Source organism: Protopterus annectens, chromosome 5.part0 (assembly GCF_019279795.1).
Source record: "Protopterus annectens isolate FY-2018-M chromosome 5.part0, PAN1.0, whole genome shotgun sequence".
Classification (NCBI taxonomy): Eukaryota; Metazoa; Chordata; order Ceratodontiformes; family Protopteridae; genus Protopterus; species Protopterus annectens.
In genome coordinates, this window is record NC_056735.1 from 1,599,198,107 (window position 1) to 1,599,212,423 (window position 14,317).

Here is a 14,317-nt window from a genome sequence, read left to right on the forward strand (position 1 = left end):
GCAAACACCAACATGATGTTTCTAGATATTGTACTGTGTTTTTCATGTGAATGGCTATGGGAACATCATCACAGCTGTTCCACATGCAATCAGCTAGAGGAGGACTGCAATAGGTGCAGAGGCCATTACCTGATCATGACCATCACTTACAATACAGAAGCTGCTGCTGAGCAGGTGTACACCTCCACATCCACCAGAGAGTGTGTGGGAGGGACAGACAGAGACAAAGTACATCAGAGAAGGGCTTGGATACTAAAACCTAAGCATTGTCTGTCACACACCTACCAGTACAGGGGTTCAAACCCCTGACTGACTAGTCATTATTATTACAAGTGCATGCAGTTACTCCATGTGCCACAAAGCTGACATGTTGGTGTGCTGTAAGAACATATATGTGAGTTGGTAAGCCACATCTGCAACAGAGATATAGTAGACATACATTAGGTGTAGCACACAATCCTGTCCACATGAACAGATGTCACTGTCAACACAACCACACTCTCTAATGGACTCACATTGACACTCTTTGCCAGGCTCACAAATACACTCCCAAACTACTTAGTTTGCCACACTGCAGTAATGCACATGTACTACATGCACCACAGCGGATATCCGGAGGTTCTATGGGCTAGGGCATGTGAACGTGTTTGACATCTGTCGGTATCCCAATGGGAGTTATACTGGGAGTGACTGTGGTTGGGAGCATCATACCCCACACGCAGACACAAGGTGCCAGTACTGACATGCATATGTGCATTGCTTCATGGGTGTGTAGTGGTTGGCTGTGCAAGATGGCTGTCCAAAGCTGGGTGAGGGGTAATGCTTGGCATCACACCACCCATCAATGGTGTGCACAGGGCCATTTGGGATGCACTATGACTACAACTACACAAGTTTATACTGTGCATGCTCATATACTTAGTAACAAAGGGCTTGTTGGATGCACTGACTCAAATTACACAAGGTGGCAGTGGGTATGCTCATACAGTTAGTAGCACAGGGCTGTTTGGGATGCACTCCAATTCTAACCACTGAAGGCCACAGTGTGCATGCTCAAATGCTTACATTTACAGAACATGTTGTAATGGACTCCTATTGTAAACACACAGGTTTACAGCTAGGTATATCTTACCTGTCAGTATATATGCACATCATACTGGTTTACTACCTGATACCTGTATGCAGCCTGTAAATTATATATCTGTGTCTGTGCTGTGGGATACACATGCATACATGTACATGAAGTACTGACATATATATGTTACGTATACACATTCATGCATGTGTGGATGTGACAGACAATAGGTTACCTGGGTTGCACAGGCGGATGCTACCTACAGCATGTGTCACACACCTTGCTGCCCTGAAAGGCATACATTGATAGCAGATTGTGGACAGTGGCATTATACGTGGAACAGTGGCATGTGCAAGCATAATGTGTGAGCCAACTTGTGTATTGGTACTGAGGTGCAGGGGTCAAGATGACCTCTCCTGGCTGTGTTAGTAGTTGTCATTATTAGCAGGACTGCTACCCTAAGTATATCTCACATTGGTCATATACACAAGTTCTGCCACTGTCCGTCACCTTACATAGGGCATTTGCTACCAAGCACATTAATGTCACATGCAGTGATGTCATGGTACGGTTGGCAACTGCTAGACCAAAACAATGAGCCAATGTCCTGCTGTTATTATGAAGTTGTCCAGTGTCTGTCATTCTGGGTTGTCATGACCGAACGACGAGCCTTCAGCACAGAGCACATGCATCCATGTTACACGTGTGTGTGGACAATACCTAGGTTGCATTTACCCATATAGCCGCATTCCAAGGCAAATGTCCTACACACAGAAGTAACAGCCTGACAACTACATGACAATGACATTGGATGCTTATGCTAACCTGTGTTAGATGTGTGGCTTTAGTAATCCATTTGCTCAATGTAGAACTTACAATGGGGAATACTGACATCTGTGCAGTGAGGAACACCTGGCTGAAGGATCTGTAGTGCACAATTGCACTACCACCATATAACTCAGATCCAGACATGTGGGCCATAACAGTGGTATGGACCATTCCAGGTGGTGGTGTACACATATTCCTAAAGGCTACTCACATGTAAAGACCACTACTCTGACTTAACGCATTACAGATGAGTCAGGTACAAGTGACAGTGGCAAATGCTGCATTCTAGGTTGTATCCTCATATACATCCACCACCTTGTTCCCAGACTAACAACACACATCCATATGTGGTATGACATAGTATGGTAGACCGATTGGTGGACTGTACCTAGGCCTACATCAACTGTGCAAAGAGCCCATGTACAGACACAGCTGCATAATGTGTTATGCAATGCAATAATACCACTGTTTGTAACCAGCTCAGTTGACAACATACAAGGGTCCCTCAGATGTTGTCAGCATTAACATGGTCGACTGTTGCTGTACACCAGTAAACCACACCCTCATGGTTGGATATGACCTAACCGTACCTGCCCTGGATATGTACATCCCACACTCATACAACATAAATTACATTACCATTGCTTTCATTTACCTTTCTACATAAAGGTGGCTACAGTCATTACACACATGCACATGGCAGATGGCATGTGAACAGTACATAAGGTTCGATATCTATGTTGACAGAGGTAATATCCTCTCTCTACTGGTCACCCATGACACCTATAATATCATACAACACCCCATGTGGCATGTATGTCTTTAGTCATGTCCACCTAATGCAATGCCTACAAACATACCCAAATAACAGGACCATAGGACCTACTCAAGGCCTGTATTGACAGACTCAGGGAAATCCAGCTGTGCTCTGTATGTTCCTGAGTAGTCACAGGTGATATGTTCATGACAGGTACAGCCATGTGTGGCCACAGCTCCTACATATACCCCATGTCAACAATTGCAATCCATGCATGCTGTGTGCTGTCTGGACATTTGCCTTAGTACCACAATAGCCAGTATATGCTGGAGTGAGATGTTTACAAGCCATAGACCTCACACATGCTTGAATGAGTGCACTGCCTAGCTCTAACAGAGGACATTGCTGGCACTCTTCCAGTACACATGAGGTGTGTTTGGAAAATATGATGTGCTCACTGTTGACCATTACAGTGCCATGGCTTCACCAGGGCACTGTCAAGTAACAGTTTGTAGGAGCATGACATGGAATAATGCTGTGTGTGTCATGCTGATATGTGCTGTTGTAATATATGTACACTTGGCTACTCGGTGAAAGTGGTGGTGTCCTACCATTACATAAATACACCATCCATTATGGTGTAATGCTCGACTATGTTTCACACATGATGTGGAGAAGGTGTGGAATGTATCCTTTTGACCTACTAGTGCACGTACTGATGTAGACCACATATGAGTACATGTATTGCTGTTTGTGTAGATTCCATGTGTGTGCAGTGTCTGATGTCCGAAGGTGACTGTTGTCTTAGTACATCATGCTGTTGCAATACAGCCTGAACATTGCCAATTGCATATGGTGATATGCTCTAAATACAGTAAGCCATACATGAGGTATGGACAGATGTTTGTACATGACTACTAAGTGGTGGGGCTTCTTTGCAGATGAATAATTACTGAGGACAGCTCACTAGTGTGTTACATCCAGTCCTTCAATAACCTGTGTACCTGCTAAGGTCAGGTTTTGTTAACTGAAGTGGAAGACAGACAATGTAGAGTGCTGTAAGGGTGGCACTGAAGGCAAACCTCATGACACCTTAACAGTAATATCTCCCCTGTGCATATATTGTGCATATAAGAGCACAGTTGTCAAAGGAAAGAGTCATTAAGCATTGTACCAGATGTGATAGTGCTGTACTTCTGTAGTACCTATGCTGAGATAGGCAGGTGTTTGATTCACAGTACTGGCATGTGTGGGTGTGTGTCCATATATGTCACGTATGGTTGGGAATACATCCCACACGTTATCACTCTCCTGTACACTGTTGTTGACACCAGTACAGAGTGAAGTGTAGAAAGACAGGCATAGGCAGGTGGTTAAACCTCACACATGTAAAGTGTCTGTATGTGTGTGACATAGGTGTATATCTTTGTGAATGCCAGTGTGTGTGTGTGTGTGTGTGTGTGTGTGTGTGTGTGTGTGTGTGTGTGTGTGTGTGTGTGCATATGGCTGTCCAGTTCCTTGAGTGAGGCTGTATTTTACCATAGTGAAATGTTATTGCCCCGCCCCCCATCCACTCAAAGCAATCTAGCATACCTGTTGTTATCATCAATCGTAGATGGGCATACTAACCACCTGTTAACATGTACACCCTAGGGTGTGACCTGTTATTACATAGCCTACTGATGCACCCCCCTCCCCACATACACTCACTGCACTGTAGTATCCCTGTCGCTGTCCTTGATCTTAGGCCATTCCAACTGCCTGTACATGTGTAATCTCTGTGGCGCATCTTGTAATTGCGTAGTACTATAATGATGATATGCACATAGGCAGGGGTTCTCATCCGAACACTGGCAACTGTGTGTATGTGTGTCAGAGTGTGTGTTACTGTGTCTGTGAATCACTGAATGTGTGGGTGTGTCTGTGTTTGCATGCTGTCATGGCAGTGGGTATTACTGCTTCTTAATGAGAAGCCACTATTTCCACTGGCCTTTACCCTTGTCATCCGGCATACCACTCTTTTACCCACTCTGTGCTCCAGGTAACTATACCTGTGATGTTACCCACTATGGATGTGACAGCTCTGAACACAGTAGCTTACTGCACAGCTATCATGCTCTTGGATCATTAGAACAGTAAACATAATTGAAACATGGGAGAATATAACTTTGATGTGAAAGTTACAAAGTGAATGCAGGTATTGTCATACTGACCTGTGGGTAGTCAACATGTACATATGGGACTCCTGCTATCAGCAACACCCCCCGGCACATGCAACTACACCTGAAAGAGGAAGGCAGAACATCAAGATCAACATGCTGTTAGTGTTGTTACACATGATACATACTGTCAAACATACAAAATGCATTCTAGAACTGCAATACATGGTATGTCTGCTGCCTGTCAACACTACTCAACAATATTAATCTACAATTGTCTACCTAGTATGTTCACCCTGTGCATCAGACCATATGAACATGTCCCTGCACCGATAGTATGGATGACAGGGATGCAGCACAGGCATCATCATATGCACAGAGTAATAATGATTGCCAGAGGCCTAGGCTGTGCCATTGGATGACATCATGCGTGTGTGTTAGGGCATGTGATATCATTGGGTGTGTGTGGATGTTATGCATGTGTGTGTTGAGGTGCCTTACATTTGTTTCCAGTGTGTGTGTATGCATGCACACAGGTCTAGCATGTGGCTGGCCTACACAGGGGTAATATTGACAGCTGCAGACTGTACAAGGTAGGTTTCACAGTTCACGGTGTCCGGCCACGTGACCTGCGCCTGCCAGGGGTTGCACAGGCACTACCAGGCAGAGGTCCAGATTGTGTACCGTCTGATGAAACATATCCACTGGAATTGTGTCAATGTTGGGACCGTCCAGGACCAGGTGCACATGGCCTGCTGTGTCCTGGTGTGGACTGCACAGCACCAGCTGCACTGCTGCTGCTACTGCCACTATGGGAGCGGGCATGTGCAGTAGCATGTTCACGTAGACCTTCAACAGGTGATGTAGCTGACCTACGTCCACGTGCCCAATGCCTACTTCCCACCAGATGTTCCAGCACAGACATTCCATGCTCGAGGATTGAAATGCCATGGTCAAGGACTCCCACCATGCCACCAAATCGTCTATCCAAAACATCTGCAAGATGACGGTGAGCATTTGCAAGTGCCTGGATGTTGTCAGTTAATGAATGAACAGCAGCCCTCTGAAGCCTCAGACCTTCTCTGCTGTGCTGTTCAGCACATGCCTGTGCCTCCATTACAACCTGAAACATGTGTCTGGTGACTCCAGCTGATGTGCTTGGTCTCACAGGGGCATGTTGGCCAGTGGTCCTCCTACAAGCAGCACTGTGCACATGCCTGTGTGGGACATCACCAGTCAGTTGACTGGGATCATGGTGTGCAGGCACACCTTCCATAGTCACCACACTTCCCTGTTCCATGCTACCACTCACCAACTGTCCTTCCTCTATGGCCGGTGGTGATGGGGTATGTGCAGGCAGGGGAACTGTGTGCGAGGATGAGGGGGAGACAGGTGGAATGGCAACCAATGGCACAGATTCAGCCTCTGACAACCCTGCCTGTGCCTTAATCATACTATCATCATCACTGCTAGAGTCTGTGAGGGCACTAACATCAGGAGGGCAACGCACCTACATCAACACCTGTGAGGGGAAGACAAGGAATGTACATTACAAGTTATACCAAACACACACAGACAGACAGACAGAGACACACACAGACAGACAGGCAGAGACACACACAGACAGCCACACAGACAGACAGACAGACACAGACACACAGGCAGACACAGACACACAGACACACACACACACACACAGACACACACACACACACAGACAGACACATACAGACAGACACACAGACACACACAGACACACATACAGACATACACAGACACACAAACAGACACACACAGACACACAGACACACACACACAGACACATACACAGAGACAGACACACAGACAGACAGAGACACACAGAGACAGACAGAGACAGACAGACACACAGACAGACAGAGACACACACGGACACAGACACACACACACACAGACACAGACACACACACACAGACACACACACACACACACACACACACACACACACACACTGCCACACACAGACACACACAGACACACACGCTACATGCAGGTGATATGGCAGATGGCATTCAGCTTAGACAATTATAGTTTCAGCTTAGGCAATTATAGTGGTAGTTATCATACATCCCTGAGTTGCACACAACAGCATGCATGTGTTATACCAGACGGCATGCACCTTACATAATTATAGTGGTAGTTAGCATACATACCTGTATTGCACCATTTGTGTTAGTAGCCTATGCCCCATACCTGCAACACAATGTATACACTTTGCACCATTGCACTGCACTGCCATGGTGTGTGCAACATACACCACATGTTAACAGACCATTGCTGACCTTTGTACATCTGCCACTGATGCTTTGTGTTGGCCACCGCCCCTATGTGTGAGGACATGAGCAGTAGGGTATGTCAACTGCATACTATGTTTGCCTGAGCCCTAGCTTACATATCTCCCCCAAAGCAGTGCCTGTCTGTTCAACATTATTTCACCTACCCCTAAGCTGAGTGCAGACATTGTGCATGTGGCTGTACACACATGTTTGACATGGCTGTCCCTACTTTGCAATGGTGCCACAGACCAGGACAGGTTTACAGTACACCAGCCTGCTGTGTGGCGTATGACCTTGCCAATCACATGTAGTATGACATATCTTCTGCTGATGTGTTGAATGACATGCATACATTTGTAACACAATGGTGCCCTTTCCAATCTACAGTATGGTAATAGTGTCCCAATGCAGGGACGTGTTATACTAACATGGGCCTTCAGCTGATGCAATGTTGTCTGTCCACACTACAAATATGCAGGGACATACTGCACATTGAGCTGATGTGCATAGCCATTGCAGGGCATTATGTGGCTTTACAATTGCTATACAGTGTGAGCTACTGACGCAGTTCATAGCCATGACTATGTTCACATACAATACATATCTAATGTGGAATGTGACCCACATCACCGAGGTGTATACACTATAAACCCTAATGTGGAATGTGTGACACAGGTCACAGAAGGGTATATGGATGACACCCCTGCACATTTGCAACCATATTACTGATACCTGGCAAATATGCCCACAGATGGCTAATTTACAAGTACTCTATGTCCCACATGTCATCTGTGTACCTCACACATGAGGAGCAGGCATGACAGTGATGTCTGACACCAGCAAGGTGAATGTACTGTATCTCTGGCTTGATGTGGATGTATGTGTATGTTGTGCAACACATGTATGTATTTGGATACTGTATAGGTGAATGCTTCCATGTCATGACACACTCCAGATGTTGGTGGTTTCATGTTATGCCTACACAAGCTGTGCACAGGCCTGTATAATGTTTAGTGTTTCACATCTGCAATATCACCATTACACAAAGGCCATAGTAGTATTGTGTCAAGCCAATGTACAACAGGGTGTACACACATGTACATCACTTCTACTGTGTGTGTTGCTTCATGTCTCTGGCCATCCTCCATGGCCATGTGTACACATGTTCAGTCCAATGGTTGTGATGGCCATCTTATTTCACATATCAGTCTTATCCCATATGACATACACCCATAGATGTCATATGCAGCACTGAGGACAGGGTTATGCAGACAGAGTGGTATGTATGGAATGTGAGACATGTTTTGCAGGATAGTTGAGCGGTGTTGCAGTCAGCTCATTACATGTCATGGACATGTCGGATAGCACATGACATTGTGTGAAATTCATAGCAAGGATATACTCCACAAGGGTGTATCCTGTGGGCCGGACATACTCCAGCTCCAACACATTTAGTGTGTGTGCACACATATGCTCTCTGTACAGTACTGTTCATATTCCCAACATGTGTAATGCTGATATGTAGTACCTGTCCCTACAGTGGAACACACCTCCACCATTGTATTCACTGTTGTCCACACATCTGGCAATGACAGTTTGGAAGGTTTAGTGTAGGTGTTTCATATAGTCTTCAATTGTTTCACATAGGTAAACAGTGTAATGCATTGCAGGTCTGACCAGTGTCCATTAACAGGACCACCATACATTACGTGTACATGTGTTATGGCAGATAGCATGCAATTAATATGTTCCATGCATTATCAAGCCTGGTAAATAATAACAATCGCACCTGACACAGGCTGCTGTCGCTGCAAAACACCAGAGGTACCTAAATAGGAGTGTCACAGCAGTAAGATCATTATCCACACCTGTGTGATAGCTACAGGATGCAATGTCCATGTTAGCACATAAGCCAGTACAATACACTATACTATGGAGTATGCACATCTGTGCATACATACAGTAGCAGACTATAGTATGTGGCTTGTGTGCATACATGTCTTGCATATGATGTTACATTACATATTGTACAGTAACACATGTAACTATGTGATATATAGTTATGTTTTATGTGCAGTAGTGACTTACCAGGCAACTCCAGGCTCGGTGGTTGAGAGATACCCACCTCCACAATACCAGCTAAAGCTTGTGGAAGGAGGTCTGCTGGTGTCCCCAGGTTGGCCAGTAGCTCCACAGTACGTGTGAGTGGGGGCTGGGTGAGTGGCCCCCCACCTGTTGCACCTTGTTCCCTGGTGATTGCATTAGCATGCTGTTTTGCCCGTCTTATCAGGTCAGTGCAATGTCAGTGCACCTGCTGATAGGTGCGATTGTGACTGCCAACATCATTTACCCTCCTGCAGAGTTCCTCCCACAGGGCATCCCGCTGCTGTGCATCCTGTGGCACATGGCTAAAGAGTGTCATGTAGTTGTCAAGGAGGTATGGGATGAGGACCTCATCCTCCAAGCGGCTGTATGGCAGCAGTTTGCTACGTGGCATACCTGGAAGACATAACGATGGAGACAGATCACAGTAACTCACGGAGAAGTACAGCAGTACAGCTGAACATACATATGTATCAAATTTATTAAGATTACAAATACGTCTTTGTAAATCTACATGACACCAACACCACTGACATGTATAAGTCACACACATTTGACACCTACTGGTGATGTGATGTTATCACCATATATGCGTGTGTCATGTGATGACATTGTTCATACACCATGTGGATGTTGCCTTGACATGAGCATGTCTGTTTGCCTGTAGTGGTGTCTTTACCTATCAGTGCATGCCTGGGTGTGTTCACATTAATGCAATTGACCTTAATGTTTTGTATATGCCACATATATAGTCATATATAGCCATTAGGGACATTACCTGTGACCCTGCAGACTTGCAAGCATGTATGTGTTTTGCCATATACATCTACATGGCACTGTACAGCTGTGCAGAATCCTGCCATGTATTGCCTGTGTTGCACATGTGTAACACATGGGACAATAGCTTGCCTGATGGTATTTGCAGGGTTGGATATAAACTATAGCATGTATGGTCATAGTGATCTGGTAGGCTATATGCCCTGGGCCATTTATGAGCCTAGGTAGATAGGTTACCTAGCTGTAGGCAACAGACAAGTACATTTCAGTGGCCAGTTCAGGCAGTGCCACAGAACTGATATACATGGTTACTAATATAGTTGGCATGCAGTCATCACACCATGTCACAAATAGGGGCGATGTGCAGCTTCGCTGGACAGGGATACATAGTATGGCAAGAGTATGTTAAGTGTATGGGACAGGGATCTGTCAGGCATGTTGTGATCCTTGTACTAGAAAGGTGGATGTCCATGACATATGTGTTTATTTGGGATCAGGATGTGTTAAGTGTAGCACGTCCAACACCTCTGGGTTGGACATGGCTTTATTCAGGGTAGGCTGCATGCTATATAGTGCAGCTAGGGATTGTGAAGGACAGTGTAGGCCATCTACACGTGTGCAATAACCCTTAAAGGAAATATGTGATCTATTATGGGTCACATGGGTGTTGAGTATGGCTGAGTAGTTATCTCTATATTCCTGGATGGCACCCTGTCATGATTAAGGGTGCCACATACGACTACCTGTCTTTTGTGGTGACGTAAATATCAAAGGGAAGTACTGTCCAGCTGCATCCCATACACACAGTTGCCATTATGTTGACCGCTGCCTAGGTGGTAGTTAATGGGTACAGGGTTTGTAACATAGGGATCGACAATGCAATACTTAGCTGTCAGATTGTGGCCATACATCACACACCACACATCTGACACACTAAGGCCCTTCTGTATGTTGAACGCAGCACACAATGAGTCAACTATTGCTCCTAGTTCATAGTTATTTGCAAACATCAATAGGCTGATGCCTTCTGTGTTAGTCTATGTGGTATAGATAACAAAGAGAGGGAGTACCAGGAATGACCCCTGTATTACTGTGGCTGGCACTGGTTTGATGCGCGTGTATTCGTCAGACACCTTCTGTAGTGTGAGTTCTGCCAGAAGTCCAGTTGCCAACCACTCCTGTGACATAGGAATATACACCTAGTTTACTGAGTGTAGCTGGAACACAGTATGGGTGATGGTGTCCTATGACCTGGCAAGGTCATGATATGCAGTGTGAATCAACCCTACTGTCATCTACATCTGTGCCGAGTACATCAATTATGTTGACCATGGTTCATGGCCGTACAGACCAGACTCAGCAGGGTAGTTGTGCACTATGTCCCATTACCAATGGTGTATCCCCCTTTGTAGGGTGTGATAACTGTTTCTGTGCACCATTCGGTGTGTACACAGCCTGATATGGAGCTATGATTGAACATGATGTGTATGTGGATAGCTGAATGTTCTTACATTTGTGTAGGATACACCCTGGGATGATGACATGTCCCATGAAAGCTGTATGTATGGCTTTAGAGATTGCAGCTTGTACCTGCATAGTCGTTAGTACAGGGGCCCTGTAGTGTACATGGATATATTACTAAATGTACCTGTTGGGCGTGGGGGGGGTGGGAGTGGGTTTAGGTTCTCCGAGACCCTGGATGAACAGGTGCTATTTCTGTAGTTGCAGTACTTCCCGTGCCATAGTGCTGTGCAGCATGGCAGATCTTGTCATTGCCATTACAATTAATGACACAGCTATAGAATGCTCTGTGCTTGGCCTCATAATATGTGTCTGATTAGTTTCACAATAGCTTTGCATGGTTTTATATGGTGTATCTGCATCTTACTGAGGCTGGCCAGGGATCACCTACACTCATGTGTGTTCACTCTTGCAACAGTTACTACCTTCTGTGGTACAGTTTAAAGCATGGTACCACCAGTTTACCTACTTGTTTGTGCTGGGTTGAATCCTGATTCTGTTTCAATGGCACAATCACTGCACATATGTGACTGCTTAAGGTTCATTTGTGTAGGATTCAGCATTTGCACATGCATTGTCCATCTGCATGGGTGCCATGGCACTCACCACTCTGCTCTTAGGAAACATAACCTTGGCATTGGAGACTAACTATGTGTAGCATACTCTTAGCTTTGTTTGTGTGACTTCTGTGATCCAGGTCAGTGGGATCAATGGAATCCAACAGGCATTGAGTGCAGGTGTTGATAAATGAGGACCCTTCTCAGTTCATAATGGAATAGTTGAGAGTAGCCATTTTTATGGTTCTGTCTCAGACCTAATCTTCCCCATCACAGCACATTATGACAGTTGGGAAGTCCACGGCCTGGTGGGTGATCTGTCTCAAGGTGCATTTTGAATTCCACTTTGGCAGAAAGGTAGTTGCTCAGCATAATGCATCTGATGTTATGCAAGTGCAATTAGCTTGGGGGTGAACATATCCTTTAGAAATATGGACACACCTGCGGCCTGTGTGCTCCAATAAAGGATAATGAGCAAGAGGTGAGGTATGTGTTATAACATGGTCATGCAAATGTGCTCTCCGGAGCATTGAAATATGTCTCAGCCACTGCACAGATATGTTCTCCATGTTAGGGATTGACATATGTGTGTCCGTATAGTGTTTCTGACATGTATCATTGTGCAGCGAGACCTGCAGTTTATTGCTTGGCTGTCCCTGTAATGGCAGTGGACCCTCACTTGAACCATGCATGATGAAGGCACTATAGGGGAAGCATGAGCCCTAGGCAGTATCCAGATTCCCAGGGGTGACAGGTGCAGGCCTTGTCTGGCAAAGCATCATGGTCTGTCAACCATGTTATCCCAGAACAACAGATACTGGATACCCTGTGACATGCACCACTACACTAGACAATTGTGGAATACAATCCTTTTGTCCCTGGACTGCAGTATCATTCTGGCCAATGGCAGAATACTACCCAGGCCTTGGGACATACCTGCGTGGGCTACAAGACCTGACAGTTCCTACATGTGTTTCCATTCAGCCCAGGCTACTGCATCACAGGTCCTGCACAACAACATGGAATATGCCAGAGACATGTGTATAGTTCAGAAGGTGGTCTGAGTGTATGAGTATGTGGCTAATCATGGCAGACAGGCAGCTGACAGTATGTATGCCCTTGTATAGGTTGGTGTGTAACATAGTGCTAGAGTTTGCATTCACAAAGAGCACTGTTGGGCATGTTTCCAGTTATGTGTTCAGAGATGTGGCACAATTATGTAAACTATGTCATACAGTTTTTGTATTTTGGTGTCTGTCTCTTCCTGCTTGGGGTGGGGGGGTCACTTGTTTGGCCAGATACTTAGACGCGTTGATGAATGTGTGTGATTTCCTGTAGTGTGTGTGGGTGTCCTTACTGTGTTCTGGTAAGGGTATGTGTTGGTTGTGTTGATGAGCTGCATGTGTTAATCTACACCTCATGACTGTCCAGTCCAGTCATGGCTGTAGACTGGGCTGCCTTCCAGCTTACCCCTGTAGCTGTATCCCAAACAATGTGTGGGGCATGGTGTTAGGTGGGTCTGACAGTGTACATCCATAGAGATTACATTCTCCCAGGATGGCCACATACACAAAGCTGACATTAAGAAACACCAGTAGCTGACTAGTGGACATGCCTGTATGAGCAGTCAGTACTACAAGTATCAAGTACTGTATTTAGTTTACGTATTGCCTATGAAGATGTTTTAGACAGTGATGCTCACATGTAAATATTTGTGTTATGGACATGACAACACTGGCTATTACGGAAACATTGTAGCTACCTTTAGCAGCAATCCTCCTCTGAGGAGCACATCACATCCTGTTAGTTGATTACAGATGATGCAAGTGTCTACAGGTCTGTTTCCTTCTCTGGGTATATACTCACATATCCACCAGGACCATGAGCTCTGTTGGGCACAGACACCCACTTCCCAAACAGAGTCATGTATCAATAGGCTCTGATGCCACTATCAACATGATCAGGATATAATCAGATAGTGTGAGCCATCACCTATGATGCGGCTATTACATGTGGGCAGCTATCTCCTACATCTTACACTTCTACTGCAAATGTTACACTGGAGTTAAAGATGATATGCAACCTGTTTCATTACCAGTGCTGTTCACTACCTTACATACAGTATGTGCAGGTGGCTGTTAGGCTGGCAATGAGAGGTCGGCATACACAAACCTGGTAGTTCAACGAGTGTGTCTGCACTGTCAATATCCACTCTATGTAGGTGT